Below are 18,557 nucleotides of genomic sequence, written 5' to 3' on the forward strand. Positions count from 1 at the left end.
GGGGTTTTGTTAAATTGTATTAAAAAAGTTAGAAATTGGGTTGTTTTTTTAAGTTTTTAAAATAGTATCTCACAGGTTATTTCGTGAAAAGAGATCTGAGCAAACTCTTGGCCTAATCAGATGTTCCAAGATTCCACATTAATTTTATTACTCTCTACTGTCTATGCCATTAAATTAATGTATATTTTTATTTTCATAAGTAATTTTTAAAGAAACGTGTGAGACAGAACCGATAGGCAAAAAATATGTACGCTTTTAAAGGTCCTAATATGAACCATTAGGCACAGATATGTATACATTTGGTACCAATGTATTTGAAATACAAATATGTATCTTTGAGGTACAAATAAGCTCTCTTTGGTACCGATATTTCAGATGTACTATCATTGAACTTTTAGGTGCAAAACTGTACTTTTTGAAAGGGTACAGCCCCAGTGACAGGCTACATATTTGTACAACAAATTCAAATAGCATGCATATATTATAAAAAAATGCAAAGGAGAATTTATGCATACATGATAAACTGACTCAAAACGAAGAATGCCATGTTAGCAAATTATCAAAAGCTGCAAACCATCAGCCTATGTGGCTTAATCAGCTGCACTGATTAACGAACCAGAAGAACCATGTGGGCAGCTGCTGTGGAGTGCAGATCTGTACAGAATCATTCATCTGATTTACATTAATAGACAGGGTATATGCCACATTTAATTTAAGTAGAGCGAAAACGAGTCATTCCAATAGATTTTATGGCTGTACTTCATGTCTTAGAAGCAATCGTAAAGTCAACAAAGCCTTAGCCAAACTATCATCCAGTAGACAAGCAATTCCAGAAAATACAGGTTGTGAAACATGACAGCTGAGTGTCCAGCCTGTTGGGCTGTGCCTCACTGACAAAATGCCAGTATGCTTCATCTGTTATGTTATCTAGACTGTACTTTTGTGTGTAATATTGCCTTTGATCACTTTGTGAGATGTGAGCATGAGAGGTTTGATGCTTATCAGCAACTCTGTCATAGACCTGCCAACAAAGAGCCCAAGAACACAGAGGAACACAGAGAGTTTCCTAGTTTACTGGGTTCATCCTCATTTGCCTTTTGCTGTGGTTCTTGGTTCTTAGATGTCTGTCTGTGCCCACATACTTTAAAAACCTTACAGCGCCAGCTATGCTAATCATCTCCGTCTTATCCCCTCCCCTTTCTGTCCATGCATTCACCAGACAAATGCTAAGTCTAATGCTAAAACAGAAATTTGTTTTTGTTCCCTGGCCTATTTACAAAAGCATTGGTGATGCTTTGCTTTCCGTCTGAATAGCAATTGGTTTTATTATGTGTCATTATATGTAATTTTATTAGCGCCTTTCTTTCTAATGAATTTTAGTGCAGCTGCATCTAATATGGAGATCTTGGGGTGTATTTAATGTGCTCATTACAAAGGGCATTGCCACACATATACAAACAATTTACCACAATTTGTCACTAAATAAATAAAAAAAACATAATCTCCTCGTCTGTTACAAGCGTGACTCATTTAATCTCGCCATCTGTTAATTAACGTATACGTCATGTTTAGTTTGAGTTTCTTGTGTTTCCCATTGGTGCCAGGCATGAATAATTCAAATTCCATGGGTGCTAGGAGACATATGCCAAACCAGAGTCACTGCTCGATCTGTGCCTAATTTAATAGAGAGATGGAATTGATTATGAAGTTTGTGAGGGTCTAATCCCTCAGGGACACTGCTGATTGGCTGTGTGGCTTCCGTAGCGATGCAGCATGTCCAAAAAGTGTGACTCATTCCTCTGAGATGGCAGAGGGAACAAACCTGATGAAACCAGCACTGGGGCTGCGACATGGTCAACAGAACAATAAGAGCATTATGTTTGAGCAGGTGCCCGTGTGCACTGTTTGCTTTTTGTTTGTCAACGACACTTAAGGAATTGAACTGTGTAATGCTCCATATTTTCAAAGAGGAATGTTTTAACATTGCCTTGCACCTGTTTTTATCTTCTTACACATAAATTACATGATACATGGGCAGCAGGACACATGCTGAATAGATGCTGGAGATAGAGCCCATAACACCATAGAAAACAGTATTGAACAAGAAGCTCCATGAATGATACCCAAAATTATAAAGTGCATGTATTCTTTCATTCAAGATCTTTGTTTGAAAGGATTTTGCAGGCAGACACATAACACAGGATTTGTGACAGCATTAAACTATATTTTGTATGCTTTTATTTGAGTGAATAATAAAAACAGAAACCCAATAGCCACACTCTTATTAATGCAAAGAAGCTTGATAGGTTTTTTACAGTGATTTCATAAGAACCATATTTTTGGTTCCACAAATAACTCTTTAGGTTATTTAAACAATCTTTTTTTTTTTGCACTCTAAAAATGGCTGGGTTATTTTTGACCCATAATGGGTAAATATTGGACAGAACAGATGCTGGGTTAAAAATGACCCAATGTTGGGTTGTTGTTCTGCAACCATGGGGCATAATGACCCAAAAATTGGTTTAAAGCAACCCAGCATTGGGTATATTTTAACCCAGTGGTGTGTTCTGTCCAGTATTTACCCATTATGTGTCAAAGTTAACCCAGCCATTTTTAGAGTGTACATTTACATTATCTAAAGAACCTTTTTCACTACACAGAACCTTTTGTGAAAGAGAAAGATTCTTCAGATGTTAAAGGTTTTTAAGACACAGCCAAAAAATATTGTAGTTTGTGTCAATATTTCCCTGCCAACTTAGATTCTAAGGTATATAGTCAATCTAAGGGCTCATGTACATTAAAGAATTTTATTGACAGTGTGCAAAACTCCTATTTACAGACTTCCACTCAGGAGATTAGTCTCTTCAATATCCGGGTAGCGAGAACCCAAATCATTATGTAATATTGTCACGCATTTATGAACGCAGTAATGGTTTCAAGCAGCACTGGGAATGTGTATGTGTGTGACTAGAATGTCATAGCTCAATACCATAGCAACACACAATCCACAAGAAAAATGTTTAACCAATAATGGACCAAAAATATTCTTTTTCAGAGGAAATATTACCTTTTTGTCTCTCTACCTATATGAATTGAATAAACACTGCCACGTGGAAAAATATAATTGAGGGATCACATCTTTAAAAGCTCAAATGTTACGTTACATATAAGCATTCAAATTTTCACTCTGTAGATTTTTATTTTGTTTATGAGCTATATCTTCTGCAATCATTTTAATTAGTGTTGTAGACTGGCCCCTAAAAGCTCAGTTCATTACAGCACCACTTTTTTAGCTGTATTGTTGGTGATAAATTAAGATTGCACACTGGGAGAAACTGACCCTTGCCTAAAGTTGTGTTTTTTTTAAACCTAAAATACTTTGTCATTTATACCAAACAATACCCACCAATTCACCACCAAAAGCGTTAAACACAAAGCAAATGAATTTAGATGCTCAGAGCTTTTATTCATAGATAACTTGAGGACACTTTGCAGTGACCAAGGCAGGATGGTCCTCTGGAGCATCTTCAAGTGAAAACACCACAAGCACATTTACAAGCTTAAATTATTGAGGAAGTTGAGAAGGGGGACTGGAATGGCTCTTTCTGCTTTGCTAGAGTCTTTAGGACCTTCTCAACAAAATCTTGTGGCAAAAACAATCTGAGCATTCCTATATCATTCAACCCAGTATCACGAAATTACGTACCTATATAGTGTTTTCCGTGACACTGACACATTTTCCGCCTTTTTGCGTGAACATGTCACGTATTTCTGTTTATGTGTCACTGTCACGTATTTGTTACTCAAATGTTTTGTCCTATTTTCTTACCATTATCACTTCAGTTTAGGGTCAGATTTACATAAAACGACATCCTTACCCAAACCCAACTCTTACCCTAATGCCAGGTGACAATGGTTTAAAAATCATAAAATATAAAAAATAAATCATGAAATATAGGTTGAAACCACGCAAACACCAAATCTAACCCTAACCCTAAGCATCAATGATTTGTAAATAGGACAAAACAGTTGAGTAACAAATACGTGACAGTGACACGCAAACAGAAATATGTGACATGTTTAGGGCTGTAACGATAAATAATGTGGCCCATTAAAAATGCCTGTCTGAAATCGATTCTGAATCGCAAGGCTGTGACTCTGTGGCTGCGTCCGAAAACTCTAAATTGCTGCTTTCTGAGGCAGCTTTCCAAGGCAGGAAGGCATCAAGGCATGTCCGAATTCAATGTTAGGTTTACTTCCTGTCTCCTGAGATGCGTGGGCATACAATAATGTTGCGTTCCAGGTAGGTTTGTGAGCTTGTGAATTACGACTTCAAAACCACGACTCATGACTCTATGCGTTCCAGGCAGCCTGTAACCCGTGTTTTTACAACCTTCTACCTGTGAAAGTGCACTGGAACGACAGTCAAACCCGTGACTTCCCACCCGTGAACTCGTACTAGATCGATGTACTCCCAGTTCAGAGTCGTGGTTTTGAAGTCGTGATTTATGAGTTACAGGTTGCCTGGAACGCAGGATAAGAATGTGATTGGTCGAGCCTGGTCGAGTTCGAAAAAATTAAATGGCGGCCAAGGACGCGACTAGAGCACAAATTTAGTGTAAATAAAGGTAGAGTTTCACTGTTTACACCTTTTAATTGCATTTCTAGCGAGAAATTAGTATTGTAGTTTTCAAATATGTGATTAGTTATCACAAAGGTGCTCTCTGTTTTTATTTCAAACACGCTGCCTTTGAAGTGTGTCCGAAAGTCTTTCTCTGAGCTGCCTTCATGCCTCCGAAGTCATTTCCTCATGAGGCAGCGAGGCAACAAGTCACTGCCTTGAGTTTTCGGACGCAGCCTACATTTCATGCACAGCTTGTGCATGTACTATGGCATTTGGTCAATAGGAAGTCCTTATCAATCTAAAATCATTATGAATCGGAGTCGTTTATAATGTGCATTTAAAAGAGCAACACTCGTTAAACAAAATCATTCAGAATATTCTTTATTGTCATGAAAAGACCTGAACAATTTGAAGAACAGCGATATAAATATTCCTGTAGATCTTTCCTGGAATAGTGTTTGTAATGCTACTTCTTCTGTGGCACAAAGGGAGTTTCTGCATGAGAGCACCCCCTGGCTTTTGGATGTGCCGGGATTTCACCGGAATTCATTCAAATTCATTCATTGAGAAAACGCGCATTTGCACATTTAATCCTTACACCCCTAGACATGTTTATGCAAAAAAGGCGGAAAAACGTGTCAGTGTCACAAAAAACACTCACAAAATTACGTGACTATGGGGCGGTTTCCCAGACAGGGATTAGCTTATGCCAGGACTAGGCCTTAGTTTAATTAGGATATATAACTAGTTTTAACAAACATGCCTTACTAAAAACATTACTTACATGCAGTTTGAAGCAAAGCAAAGGGCACTGATGCGTTTTAAGATATGTACGTGCAAGTTGTTTTAGTTTGGACAGCTCTTAAATTAATTTTAGTCTAGGACTCTAATCCCTGTCCGGGAAACCACCCCTATAGGTACATAATTTCGTGATACAGGGTTGCATCATTACATTTACATCTAGCACTTTCTTGAATTGAACATTATACACTGTCAGAAAAATATTGTCAAAATATGTACTCCAGCTGTCACTGGGGCTGTATCCTTTCAAAAGAACAATTTGCACCTAAAGAGTTAATAGTAGTACCTATTGATACATAGTAGATGTATTAATACCATATCTGTGGTATAAGAACCTTTGACTTAGTACCCCCTGGTGACTTATTAGGGCACAGTAGTGGCTTGGCAAGGGATTTAGGAATGAAAATTATAATCTAGAACTGTTTACAAAACAGATTTTTCAAAAAGATTAAAGGTGCAGTGTGTAATTTTTAGAAGGATCTTTTGATAGAAATGTAACATAATATACAAAACTATATTATCAGGGTTGTATAAAGACCTTTCATTATGAACCGTTATGTGTTTATTACTTTAGAACGAGACCTTTTTATCTACATACACCGAGGGTCCCCTTAAATGGAAGATGTCATTTTGTGCCGCTATATTTCAATAGAAGCCGTTAATGGACAATTTTTTTACTATGTTGTCTCCGACAATGACATGTTTGTCTGGTGGCGGCTACCTTAGCTTCTCTATGTGTTTCAAAAGCAAGGGGTGAGCAGTGGACAAAGCCATTGGTTGCAATTTGCAACTTCACCACTAGATGGCACTAAAATTTACACACTGCACCTTTAAGTGAGGTTTTAAGGTCCACCGTGTAAAGTTTTAGATTGTGAATTGCAACCAACAGCTCAGTCCACCGCTCACCCCTCCCTTTCGAAATGCACAGAGAAGCTACGGTAGCCGAAAAAGAACAAACATGTCATCGTCTTAGACAACGTAGTGGCAAACACTCTATAGAACAGTTTGTCCGTTCAGGGTGTTTAAACTTAGCGGCGCAAAATTTTGACTACCATGTAAGATGGGGACCCGCGTTGTATGTTGATAAACAGCTCATTCTAAGGTAATAAAAACAATAGAGTTAATTTTGTAATATAGTTATGTATATTATGCATTTTTGCCAAGAGATTCTTCTAAAAAGTACACAATGCAACTTTAAACTATGTTTTGAATAAAAAATAAAAAAGCTCCTAATATGGTCATTGTATATTCATTTAATAATTTGAGAAGTGCATTTTTTGTAGATGAAAATGTTTTTATGTTTTGGTTCAGGTATTTCACTTTAATAACAATGAAAAGGATGCTGAAATGCCTTTTTTTCAACTATTAACTGTCACTTAAAGGTATTGTATTTTCTTTTTCCGGGTGGATCATCAAGACTATTGGTCCTCCTAGTTGTCAATCAGGAGTGTTGCGCAATTGCATTTTTTTAAAAAGTGGAGAAGGCGGTTCTTTCCTAAAATTCAAGAAAATCCTCGGCTACACCTTTTGCAGTCATTTCATTAGTATTTAACAAATTTGACTTTGTCTTTCGCTGCAAAACCCTTTACATTTTTGACACAAAAAAACACTTCTAAAAAAAATCCACTTTTGGGGCAAGACATAGTAAAAAGTTGCAAAATTACTAAACGTGCAACTAGAAACATTGCAAATAATGAAAGTAATTTCATAAAATTAAGAAACTAGGGTTGCTGATCCATGTAACTGTCACATTCAGGTTGTATTCAGGTCCAAGTACTTCCAACTTCCAACTCCAAGTTTGAATGTGATACACAGTTGTTTCACACGCCGCCCTTCATCCAAATCATCTTCCATGCACTTAGAGGACTTTGCTACAGAATCTATGTGGAGTTTACTGAATTCTGCCAACAAAGCATTATTTCTGAATTTTCTAAGGGGATTTGAAGCAAAGATATTTGATGAACATTATAATACGTGCCGAGAGCATTCGGTTAATATCATTCTCATCTTTGAAAGAGGTGACGTTTAGTGACTTTCAGTCTTACTGATTGGATTTAAATTAGATCAGTCTCCCTTCATGTAACATACAGTTATAATCAATCTTAAAGAAAAAAACATTAATTTTTAGAAGTCTGGTTTTTGCAACCAGACATAGATTACTACACAATTCCCCCTATAAATTAGCCACAGTGAATAACAGTGCAGCATCTAGGGATAATTTGGGAGTCGCAACACATTTATAGCTGCAAGCAAAGAATCCTTTCTACAGGATAACTGTGCTTTTGTCACTGTGCCATGGCATGTTTACACATATAGAAGAGGGATTTATCACAGCTTCATTTCACCATGTTAAACGCCCCACGTCATGTGTTTACAACAAAGACCCATGACTGCCAGCCCCTGCACTTAAAAGGTAACCATGATAAACAATCTTAGATTTCCCACAGTGCTTATGCACCAGACCTTTTAAGACGGGAGCATTGGCTCTCTGTTTACTTGGTGGAGAAGGGCAAAATGAACCACATGTACAGTGGCAACTACACATCCAAATAGCAACCTGAGATCTAAGGCTACACATCAGGAGAAAAAAAACATGATGGTCTATATCTATATGTGGACACAGCTGTCTCTAGTAGCACAAATACAAGGAATGTTTGACCAGTGATCTGTGAGGTACCATATGGTCATAAGGAGCAATAGGGGGACAGAAAAACATAGATTATGTAAATACTCAGAAGGAGAAAAAAGTTGCTGTTACATAAGGGATTGTTATATTAGTGGACTCTAGAGGTCAGACTAATTTAAGGTGCTGTTTAATGTAAAACTTTATTTATCTAGGCATGTACATGACATATCGTGAGCCTCAAATGCGTTTGTTTTCTCATTCTTCTGTAAACCTTGTGCATGCAACATGCAAAACACTGCTGGAGAACAAGCTAATCTCAACATAACGCTGACTGTGACAATACAGTCTAGATGCATGCCCCTAACATTAAATTACACATTCAAGTAAATACAATGTTGTTACAATACTGAAAACAAAGTTGTGACTGCTGAGTTAGCGCTAATGCTATAGCATTTAGACTGAATTTGTTGATGTTACAGTTAAGTTTTGGAGGTCCATACTGAAAAAACACAAATTTACCACTCAGAAATGTCCATTAACAATCTCCAAACAATTGATTATTCCTCAAATTCTGTATTTTCATCTGATACAAAAGCTCAAACAAAAGGTCTGTTTACATACACACATCGCTATTCTAAAGACATGTGCCTGGTAGCATGAAAGTCCTAATAAATAAATCCCTTAGATATAAGGTAAAGGGTACCCTTAATAAAAAGCGGGTTGCAAATAGTATTGAAAAGTATTCACTTAAGGAACCATAAGGCTGTCAATATGTATTCACCCTTAGTATTTACCCTTAGCGAGCTGGGCAAACTTTTCGACCGAGATGGCGGACGCCACTGGAAAACAACAACTATGGTCCCTTAAAGGGGCAATAAGTAGGATTTACCCCATCTAGTGGTGGAATTGTATTTTGCATTCAAACAAACAGTGCTCTCTAGCGCCTCCCCTTTCCAAATGCTTGTTGCAACTAGCCGTTATGTAATCACTGATCTCCTTGTCCGTTGCAGCTGGTTCATGTGTTCTGAATGAAAACGCGTTGTGGAAACGCGTTGGTAGGCAAGTGCTTTTTGTCCCTCTCTGCTATTATAGTTTATCAATACGGCGGAACGACTTACCCGTTCAATGTAAGTAAAGAGGAGAAATTTTAAGCTTACAAAGAAAAGTCAGATAACTGGCAGGTCATTTGACACCAACGAGGACATATTTATAAATAAAGACATTGATTTTGATTAATAAAACACTTAAAATCCTACTTACAGTCCCTTAAACGTCACACGCGGTGGCTGATTTTATGGTTATTCAAAAAATGAAGTACCAAAGCCACTGATCTATATAAATGACTGGATTGCGCATGACGTCACACTTGTGAAGCCACCGCGCCGCCATGTTGGTATACCCAAACGTTCTATTAAATCAATGGACGATGTCAGATTTTTATGATAAAACATCACTTTACTAGTCTTCGTTTTTATATCTGAAGTTACCCTGTACATTATTACAACACAAACGTCCTAAGCATGTACATAGTTATTTACTGAAAGTTGTACCTTTTGCGTTTTAAACAGTTATTATACATTCATCTTAATTACAGTATCAGATCAGCAGACAGACCGCAGCATATTTAGTATTAATGACAATAAACGTGCTCATTCTGAAATCTAAATAAATAATCATGCTTTGTACCGTATGTGCATGCAATAATTTGCTAGTTTTGTAATTATGTTATCTAAACTTACAAGTTACCTTATTTAGAGAAATAACGCTGACCGTCACCGTGTAGCTGAATGTCAAAAAAAACTTTATTTATACCCGTGTCATTAACAAATGCAACAGACACACTCACCTTAACGGTTTTTTGTAAATCCATTATCCTGCCCGATTAAAACATAAACATTGCAAATAACACCAGAATTAACAAATAATTAACGTACACATATCCTAAAGATTAACCTTGTGTAACTGATACGCTGTAAAGGGGGTAAATTTTGATCATGATTTTGAATGGAAGTCAATGACGCTCTCCGCCGGTAGGGTATACCAAGATGGCGGCTCGAACTCTGCGCTGGCTTCACCTCATGCAGTTACGTCAAGCGTTCTATGCGCAATCCAGTCATTTATATAGATCAGTGACCAAAGCGCATTTCTAACGATCGAAATAATCCCTTCGAGAAAAGTGATGCGCAGTTATTAGGAGAATATCGGTTTGATTCTCAGTCAATCCAACTGCTTCAAGTGTTATTGAGGTTTTATACATGTGGTACTTTACAGTCTGTTATTTGTGACATTTCATTGTACACAAATCCAACGTCTCTTGAGCTGCGTGCGTTGATTCGTTTACAGTGTGAGGTTTTGTACCTATAGCAACCGCCATTGCTGTGTTTTGACAGATCCTACCATAAAATACTTATAAACACTTAGGTAAGGGTGACAGTTAAGACCATTTTTGCAATGCTCTTAAAGAAATCCCTTCCCTCAGGGATTTTTTCTCCCTTAGGGAAACCCTCACTTAAGAATTGGTATCAGAGCCAATTAAATCAGAGATCAACATTATTATTCATGACCCTTTCAAATGAGGTAATAATAGACCATTTCATTCTAAGGGCAAATCCTAGGGTTGTAAATTGACGTGTAAAACCGTCTCTGGATAATTTTTCAGTCTCTTTTTGAGTTATTCTGTAGTCTATGACATTTGTATCCCGCTAAAATGTGATAATGTCTGAAATGCCTGTCCCTCACCCAACATAAAATCCTGAGTGGCAGGGGACAAATTAACCCTGATATCTGCTCTGCAACAAAAATAGACACTGACTTTGTAGTCAGTGATGCATTTCTCTTCTGGCTGGAATAAATCTTTGGATGATTCCCTTGTGGAATTGTTTTGTAAAAATGTGTGTTAAGCTGGAGATGTCAAATAAGACAATCAGGTGAAATGTGCACTGTAAAATGTGCACTTTACAAATAAAGTACTGTAACTTGACGTTACTGGATTAGCATGAGACATCTAAATTGCCAGAGCAATAGCAAGCCTGACATACTAATTGGGAACTTTCTATGCCAAAGTTTAGATATTTTTCTAACAAACAAATGTACTAAAAGTATATCATGAATAATATCAGAATAGTATTTGTGGTATTTTAGAACATGACACATTTATTTAAACCAAAATCCTGAAAAAGATTCTTAATACATGTGTGAATATGTAATATTTAAAGAGGATTTTAGTTTTCACACATAAATCCAACCCACTTTAAAGTAAAGTATATATTTTTTCTTAAGGTAAAAGTGAACTGCATGAGTTGCTTTTCCATTTTCGTAACTTAGAATAAATGCAACATAGGCTAATGTTAGGTTCATTGTGAAAACGTGTTGGCCTTCTGAATATTATGAAAGTTCTAACAATCAAACTTTTTCTTTTAAACATAAACATACATTCTACATCTCATGTCATATTTTACTGCCTAGTCCATAGCATAACACGCAAAGCTTGAGCTTTAATTGCCCTTTGTAAGTTTTATTAAATTCAGGAATCATCGTAAGATCGTATTGAAAGTAAGCAGACAGTAAATAAAACCCAGGGAAAGCCAGATTGTTTTAAAACTGCTACTGTTGATATATTATTGTTGGTATGCTATTTTAATACCCTCCTATTTCCTACTCTCTTTGTCTCCAGGACCAGTATTATTTATAGTGTTCTATTTCATTGACAAAAACCATTCAAGCATTGTATCCCCCCCACACACACTTCAACCAGCGTTCAACTCACAAGCCTTTGATATTTTAAAAGTAAACTAATTCATGTGTTGTAGATTACAGCTGTGCTGTAAAAAATATTTAGTGGCTTTCTAAATTTTACTAAAATAAATGATTAAAGTAACTTAATAAAATATCTTAATGTCACGAAGGTAAATAAAATCAATATTTAACTAACAGATTATTTCTAATGAATATCCTTAATATTTCTTGTAAATTGTAATTAACGTATTTGGGAATGTCACACTTATATATTTAAGTTTTTAAAATTGTAATAATTGATTATTTCCATTTAAAATTCTATGTATTTAACATCATCTTAAAAAATAAAAGGTGCCATAGAAAAAAAAACTTATTTACCTAGGCATAGATTAATAATAAGAGTTCTATACATGGTAATGACAAATCGTAAGCCTCAATAGCGTTTGTTTCCTGATTCTTATGTAAACCTGCATGCAAAAAAATGCATGCAAAAAAATGCATGCAAAAGACTGCTGGAAAACAGGTCAATCTCAAAATAACACAGACTGTGATGTAAAGTCGAAATGTAGCCCCAACATGCTTACTAATGTCAGCAACATTATTATTCATCATGACCCTTCTAAATAGGGCAAAATAGACAATTTTATTCAAGTGACAAATGCTAGGGTTGTTAATGGTCATGTAAAAACGTTTTTGGATAATTTTTGCACTTAATAAAGTTACATACCTTCTATGTAAATATGAAATAACAATTTAACATATTATTTCAATGCATTGTTTGGCACCTTTAAGTAAGATTAAAAGATTATTATGCACAAAGCTATAATTCTTAGTCATTTTAAATCAATATTATTTGTATTTAACATCAACTTAAATAATTTAGTTTCATGCCTAACTTTAATTGTAATTTACACAGTACTATTTGTGTAATGTAGGCAAAAATCTGATACAATGTCATCTTTGCATAAAAATAAGCCTACATAATTCAACGAATTACACGTAATGGCAGTTGTCTTTAATGCACATGCATAAAACCTTCATATTTATGACATGTGACATGATTATGAAGGTGTCATGTCAGTCTTCTGCACACCCCTTCAAGTAAAGTGTAATCAAATGTTTCACCAAAAAATGTAGTAAATCATAGTAAAAGTTTTTATAGTGTGGTGGATTTAAAATTTTAAAACCTACAGGCAACAATGTAGTACTTTTGAACCTGACACCGACAACCTGTACACACCTTTTTCAGGCATAAATATATTTTTGGGTTCTTAAAACTCCTGGCATTAATTGCTCTTGCCCGCTTTTTTCCTTGGCGTTCTTGGTACTTATATTTCAAATGTTACCCTGACAGAACATGACAGGTATAGCCTTGACCTAAAGTCAGCTAAGCCCTTGTAAAAGGGTATTCTGCAGAGATACAACAGGATTTTTCCAGCTTTTTTGGAATGTGCAGTCTGATCGGAAGGGCTGAAATGTCAAATATGATATAAACAAAGGATAATGATAAAGTTTGGCATTTTGTGGTTCTCCATCAGAATAATCTAAGAAATGTAAGGTGTCTTGCCAAACGGGGGAGAAACGGCTTGTGGATGGTGTGGTTGGGATCAGACAATTGACAAATTGGTCATTAGTAATCCAGACATGCACCCAACCTCAAAACATAATGTTCAATATTGAATGTCAGCATTAGGGCTGACAAAAGAATTCTGAGGGGTAAAGAAATCTTGGTAAATTATTATTCTGGAGTTTGGAGTAACCTCATGTACATGCTGCATTTGGCGAGTTGAAAAAAATTCCAGCACAGGACCAATCAATCAACCAACTGCATAGGCTGATGTGAGACTATCACGTATTGTTAAACTGTAGAAGGTACTGTAAAACTGGTATTGTGTGACAGCTGATGCACAGATGCCATAGAGTAAGTAGTCAGTGTAAGTGGGTTCCCTTTTAATCTGTCACTCCGGGGCCACTCCAGGCCTTCACAAAACCCAATGCAAGGGTAAGTGGCCCTGAGACAGGTGACCTTGAGTTGGCAGAGGCTGCTCTTCGGTAGTTGGTGACCGGACCACTCCCTGCCCCGGTGTAGGGCCGGCTAGAGAATGTTCATGAAGAGCAGTTTCTCTGTTCTTCTCCAAGTCTTCAGAGGATCTCGGGTGCTATGGGTGGTGCAGAGCCAGCCCATCCTCCCTCTCTTCTGTCGCCAACAGACATAACTGGAAGTCCAAAGAACCCGATACCAGATATCTTTACAATCCATTGGTCCAGCTGCGGAGTCAGGTGAGTGCCACATCACACACCCTCGCACCCCTCGTGCAGCTAAAGAGCCATCATGGCGGGCATCTCTGCTCCACTTGTGTACTGTAGGTACATATGTGGTGCCTTTAGTTCCACTTGCACAGTCCCTAGGAGCTTGGTTACAGCTACCCAGCCTGCCGCATTGGCTCATTCGCACCATCAGACTCGTCTATGCGATTCAGTTCGCAAAGGACATCATAGAGCCCGTCCATCCAGCCAATATAAGGTCAGGGTTTTACAACCCTTACTTCATATTACCCAAGAAAGAGGTGGGTTATGACCAGTCTTGCATCTGCACTCATTGAACCGCGCCCTTCACAAGATGCCATTCAAGAGGTATGCATTTTCCCCAAGATTGGTTTCCAGCCATCGACCTGAAGGACGCGTACTTTCATGTCTCGATTCTCCCCCGACACAGGCCATTTCTCCACTTTGCATTCGAGGGCCGAGCATATCAGTATAAGTATTGCCCTTCGGGATTTCCTTGTCTTACCATGTCTTCACGAAAGTCGCATTCTAAACTACTTGGACGACTGGCTCACACTCTCTCTTGAGAGAAGCTATGCGATCACAGGGACATGGTGCTCAGGTACTTCGCCCGTCTGGGTCTTTGTATCAACTGGTAGAAGAGCAAACTCTGTCCCATGCAGAGGATCTCTTATCTCGGAATAATATTGGACTCGGTCAAACAGACGGCATGCCTCACAGAGGAAAGTGCACAGTCAGTGCTGAACTTGAATTCATTAGAACTTACAGAAGTTATTTCAGAGGCTACTGGGGCATATGGCAGCGGAGTCAGGCCGAGTCCTTAGATGGGTGTGGCACAGCGGCACCCACCGGATGCAATTGACACCGGCCTGCCGCCGAACTTTCTTCCTGTGTTCAGACCCTTTTTTTCTTCGGGGCAGGTGTGCACTTAGAACAGGTCTCCAAGCATGCTGTGGTGTTCATGGATGCCTCCTTTATGGATGGGGGGACACGTACAACAGGCTTGCAGTATCAGGAGTCTGGAAGGAACTCCAGCTGCATTGGGACCCCTTTAAAAGCAGGCTATGAGACAAAGATGTTCTAGTCCGTATCTCCACCAATGCGTATATCAACCAACAAGGTGCTCTGCGCTCCCATCGCATGTCACAACATACCCGACATCTCCACCTTGTTCAGCGTTGTGCTATCTTTATTGCAGCATTGGCTGGAGGGAAGGCTGTCCCCTCCACCATTTAAGTATATATCGCTGCAATCTCAATCCAACATGACCCTATAGAAGGTAGGTTGGTCAATATGACCTGTTCATTAGATTTTTTAGGAGGGCAAAGGGCTTTAATCCACCTCAACCCCCCTCTATACCCTCTTGAGACTTGTCCGTGGAACTGAAACCACTGTAGGACTCCCACTTCAGGCATTGCATTCAGTCGAGCTCAAGTTTCAATCCATGAAAACTTTCATAAAGAGGGTAGGGGACCTGCATGCTTTCTCTCTACAACTCAAGCCTAGAGTTCGGGCCCGCTGACTCCAGTGTAACACTGAGACTACGGCTATGTGGCCAAGGTTCCCACCATTCCTTCAAGGATGATGTGGTGAACCTGCAAGGGCAAACCTTTGCTTTGTTGTGTCTCGTATGCGCTCTGCAACTGTACGTGGATTCTATATTAGTGCCAAAATTCCTGTATTGTAGATTTTGACACTTCCTCCAACGCCCTTGGCAGCCAGATGTGGTGGAGCACCAGCCTTTCGTTAGCTGAATTCTTGAAAACCTATGCTAGGCTTGGCATCCATATGAGCAACACCTAGGGGATCCCATGTGCATAATGTCCGTGGAGTTGCGTAATGTCTGTGGAGTAAAAACTAAGCCCACATTTTTCCTTTATGCAGTATCACTTCTGCGGGCCTGTATCGTGTTAGTCTCTTTAAAGGGACAGTAAGTAGGGTTTTAAGTGTTTTATTAATCAAAATCAATGTCTTTATTCATAAACATGTCCTCGTTGGTGTCAAATGACATCTGCCAGTGATTTGACTTTTCTTTGTAAGCTTAGAATTTCTTCTCTTTACTTACAGAACGGGTAAGTCCAAGGAGGCTTCCATGTCGTTCCGCCATACTGATAAACTATAATAGCAGAGACGGACAAAAAGCACTAGCCTACCAACGCTTTTCCACAACGCGTTTTCATTCAGAACAAGTGAACTAGCTGAAACGGACAATGAAATCAGCTATTACAGAACGGCTACCTTAGTTGCAACACGCATTTGAAAAAGCGAGGCGCTAGAGAGCAGTATTCTTTTGAATGCAAAGTACAATTTCACCACTAGATGGGGGTAAATCCTACTTATTGTCCCTTTAAAGCCACCCCAGGCGCATTAGTTGCCTAAGAGGGTTACATTCGTAACTGAGGCGTTCCCATGCATAGGCCTCCCGCCCCTTGTTTTTACGGTAGGCAGGACAGGGTCTTTTGCAGGGCACTGAAAAGGAAGCACCCATGGCACTTTTATAGCAATTTCCAATTCATCAGTCACAGACGTGAAGTCGGAGTGACCAACTAAAAGGCAACATTTGAGCTCTTCATATGTTGATAATGATCTGACACTAAAAGTAATTGTATTTGATTTGATTTTTAACTGAAGGTTAGAAAAGTTAATACTGTACAATATAATTGTTAACATCTGATCTGCATTAGGCCTTATAATGTTTGTAATGACGTAATGGAAGTTACATAGTTTATGATCTTAGTATAGCAGTATAATTCATTTTTTATACAATCCCTCTGCAAAAAGAAAAGTGTCAGTAGAACAGAAAAAATTGTATACAAAAGATATGGCACCAAAGAATATTCAATTCGATTAAATTTATTTATATAGCGCTTTCAAAATTGCTTCATTGCAATATGACAAAGAAGAATACTGGTGACAAACAGAATGTCTTATAATGAAGACTAATGTGGATCTGTGGGAAACTGATGAAGATGCAGAAAGACAAACATGGTCCACTGGCTCGAAAAACAGAAGCACATTACTTGTTTTGTAAAATTGAATACTCGTACTGCAAAGATTTTCCTAACATGACAAGTATCCAAGTTTACGTGAAATGTTCATTTTCTATTAGCCTATTACTTCTAATCATTTAATTTATCAAAATAACCTTTAAACATAACAAGACAATTATAACTTGTCACAGTAACATAAACAAATCTGTTGTGTTGTTCTGTCTGTTCTGTTGTCTCCCACAACAACTCTCTCTATTGTCCTTGACATTTTGTTTACAGTTTTTTCAGTTGCTAAACATTAAACACAAACGTTCAAAATCTAATTTTCGTTGACAGAATCTCTGACTTTACTGGCAAAGCAAACAATTGCCTCAAAATCGTTTGTTCAAAACTGTTCAAAATCAAACAATGCGTTCAGATCACAACCAGTCCATACGCAGCATTTATTAGACACTACATCAAAACAACACAGCATTCAGGGTATCTGGTTACAGAAAATTACATGTTTGCAGTATAACAACACATTAAACAAAATTTTACACAAAAATCGGCAGTAATCGCAAGTTAGTTAGTAAATATATTGAATGCTGTAGGCAGGTTCCTTTACGTTTTAAAGTTATTTACTAATTTGGCAAAGAATTTATTTTTCTAGTGTGGCCTTTTTGTGCTATTTTTGTGTTGAATTGTTGGAAAAATCTGTGGAAGGTTTTCCATTTTAAATGCAAATTGTACTGTCATTAAATAAGCAACTTGCATATTATGACATAACAGTGATGAAGCCAAAATATCCTCCTCTTTGCAGTACTTTTGTAAAAAATTAGATTTTCCCCAAAGGAATATGTCAGCTTTTGTTAAGATAAGATCTTGGGTTAACTTAAGCTTTTAATTACATTTTATTCAACCACTCGTGACTTTTTAAGTCGCCATGAAACGGAAGTAGCAATTGTCTTATTGTCCCTGTGGTCCCGTGTATCCGAGTGAAACAAATTCTGAAATGAAAAAAGGTAGGGCTGGATTTTTCGTCCATAGATTTGAAGTTGGGCCATGTTACTATTTGCTAATCGCTGCAAAATTTTTCCGGAAGCAAAGAGAGATTTCATTTCGAGGAAGGGAGGAGATTTGCATTTTGATTAAAGATTGACTTTTTAAAGGTGCCAAAGAATGCATTGAAATAGTATGTTAAATTGTTCTTTGATATTTACATAGAAGGTTTATAAGTTTAGTAAGTGCAAAAAATATCCATAAAATTTTTACTTGTCCATTTACAACCCTAGACTTTTGTCCTTGAAATTTTTACCCTATTTGGATGGGTAATAAATAATAATGTTGATCCACATTATTTAACATTTTAACAACTTTGTAATTAATGTCATGTTTAATTTAATGTTGGGGTGTACATCTCGACTGTGACATCACAGTTGGTGTTATGTTGAGATTGGGTCTTTTGCGTGCACAAGGTTTACATAAAAATGAGGAAACAAAAGCGTTTCAGGCT

The sequence above is a fragment of the Misgurnus anguillicaudatus genome, chromosome 3, assembly GCF_027580225.2.
Source record: "Misgurnus anguillicaudatus chromosome 3, ASM2758022v2, whole genome shotgun sequence".
Classification (NCBI taxonomy): Eukaryota; Metazoa; Chordata; class Actinopteri; order Cypriniformes; family Cobitidae; genus Misgurnus; species Misgurnus anguillicaudatus.